General features: G+C 39.2%; 1 non-coding gene across 1 annotated transcript; it reads left to right on the forward strand.

Moving 5' to 3' along the window:
* The first annotated feature begins 380 nt into the window (after window positions 1–380).
* LOC148297647 (small nucleolar RNA R71) lies at window positions 381–487 on the forward strand. The gene has a single exon (XR_015833197.1). It is a non-coding gene; the product is annotated as a small nucleolar RNA R71 (small nucleolar RNA).
* The last annotated feature ends 2,166 nt before the right edge of the window (window positions 488–2,653 follow it).

Raw genomic sequence — 2,653 nt, forward strand, 5'->3', positions numbered from 1 at the left:
TGTAGGAATTTACCAACTTAGCTTGCTCTTGCACAAATTCTGGATATCCAGCCCCAAGTGGACAAGCTATGGTAGCATGGTCAGGAGTTTCGCAAATACTACACACTTCCTTCGGAGGGCTTCTTGAGTTTAATGCAAGAAGAGCATCTAGCTTTTGTTCCAGTTTTGAAATCTGCACACTAGAAGCATCATTAGAACCACTAATAACACGTTTACCTCTTGTATCCGTATGTTGGGTCTCCATTGCTATCTCCTCAAAGAGTTCGTATGTTTCTTCTGGAGTTTTGGTTTTAAAAGAACCACCTGCAAAATTGGTGACTATATTATGACTAGAAGGGGTTAGTCCTTTATAAAACATACGCATTTGAAGCTTCAATGGAATCCCATGATGAGGACATTGGTTGAGCAGCCCATTGAATCTCTCCCATGCTTCACAAAACGATTCATCATCTTGCTGTGCAAATAACAAGATCTTATCCCTAAGCATGTCGGTCTTTTGCGTGGAGAAGTATTTCTCCAAGAACTTCTTTTGAATGGCAGCCCATGTAGTGAGTGAACCAGGCTTCAAAGAATTCAACCAATATTTCGCCTTATCCTTCAAAGTGTATGGAAACACTCTCATTCGAAGTTGATCTTCTGTCACACCTGTCAAGGGAAAAGAACTCACAGCATTAAAAATATCCTTTATATGAGTTAATGGATCTTCATTAGGTAAACCATAAAAGGAAGGCAGCATATTAAGATGAGAAGATTTAAGCTCATAATTTCGAGCTACAGTGGGCAGCAAAATGCTTGAAGGAGATGCTGGAATTGTTGGGATATCAAGTTCTCCCATGAACTCATTGGCAGCCATCTCTTCTTCTTCTTCTTGGTCTGAACTTGCTTCCGAATTTGAAGGTGAAGAACCAGGAAGTTCAGTGTGGAGAGCAATACTTGTAAATGTGGCAAGAGCTTGCTCTTTTGCAGTTGACAACTCTCTTTCTAGACGATTATGAACTTCAGAGATCACCCGGTTGGGTTGCAACGATGGTCCTGCGTTCAAAGATCTGGAGCGTTGGAACGAAGACCTCACTTGTTCAAGGAACGGTCTTTTAGACATAAACTACCTGAAACAGAAAATTAGATTAATTAGAAACACTAAAAAGAATAGGGTAACCTTGGGCACATAACCAGGGAAGAACTTTCGTTCAGTCCCCGGCAACGGCGCCAAAATTTGTTGTTAATTATTATGTTAACTCGCAATTGTACGGGGCAATTAGTAATATAGCAAGACAAGTACGAGGTCGTACCCACGAAGACTGAGAAGTTCAAATTAGTTATGTACGTAGATTACCGAATTCAAGAAGTTAGGAAGTTAAGTCTAAAACAGAAATTAAAGTGAGAGTGATTGTGATTGTGAAAGGAAGTGAGCAAACTGAAATTGCAAATGAAAGCAAATAAACAAGTGTAACAAAGAGTGGTTTTAAGAGTTGGAAAACAGATTTGGAGACTAGGGCATTCGAATCACCATAACAATTCAATTCTGGGTTATATGGAGTCAAGTAACAAGTCTAATTCAGATTCAAAGATTGATTCTAGCTAAAGTATGATTAGGCCATGGTGTTTGGTCCTAACCTTGTGTTCCTAATTCCCTAATTTGATCATTTGTTGTCTAACCTAAAATTAAGCATTAGGAACCCATTAAGCATAGAAGAACAATTTAAACAACCAAGCATGTATCTAATCCCTGTTGTCGAATGTCCATACATACTCTTCCTATTCATAGTTCAATTCGAATTAAAGCATGGTGTCTACTCTTAATTCAAACCAAGATAGTTAACAAACAAGTTCTAATGGTGATCAATCATTCAAACAAGCATGTTAACTTATAATCATAATGAATAAGAACATGAATCATGAATCAAACTTGAAACTCCAAACTTATAAACCCAGAATATTCATGTTAGGTTACATCGAAGCCCTGGTTATGGATTTAGCTACTCATAATGGAAAAGAAACTAAAATAGAAATGGGAAAACATAATGAATGCCATAAGAGTAGAAAAACCCTTTTCTGAAGTTCTTGTAGTGTCCAATGCTTCTCCAAGAGCTTCTCCACGTCTAGAAGGATGTATGAAGGATATGGAGGTGATTTGAGATGAGCTTGAGTGAGTGGTGATGGCTGAGAAAGAGGAAATTCGTAGGGAAATGGAAGGGAGGTTTTCTGGAGCTGTTTTGGTGATTTTGGGGCAGTTTAGAGTATTGGGTTGATTGCTTGAGTGTTTGGGGTTGTGGGAATGTATGAGGATGATTTCTGGATGATGGAAGTGTGGAGGATGGCTGAAGTGCATTTTGTAGCTTGAAGACTCCTCTATTTATAGGGCTAAGAGGGAGGAACATCATGATGAAATCCAACACCACCATTCCTCATTTAATACAACCCATAACTCCCACTTCATCTTGTCTATGTTAGTGTGGTTGGAATCAATCCCATCCCATACTTCTTTTGCTGCACCTCAAGCTTTCTTCACATGGGATCAAAGGTGATCAATTGTGGCTGCCTTTTGCTGCCAACCCATGTGGTCTTCTTTTGGTTGTTGAACAAAAACGAGTCTTCTGAACCAGACTTGGTGTAGGAAGGCCAGAGGTTTCAAAACTTATCCAATGGGGCTCAA

This window comes from Prunus avium, chromosome 1, assembly GCF_965620075.1.
Source record: "Prunus avium chromosome 1, drPruAviu1.hap1.1, whole genome shotgun sequence".
Lineage (NCBI taxonomy): Eukaryota > Viridiplantae > Streptophyta > Magnoliopsida > Rosales > Rosaceae > Prunus > Prunus avium.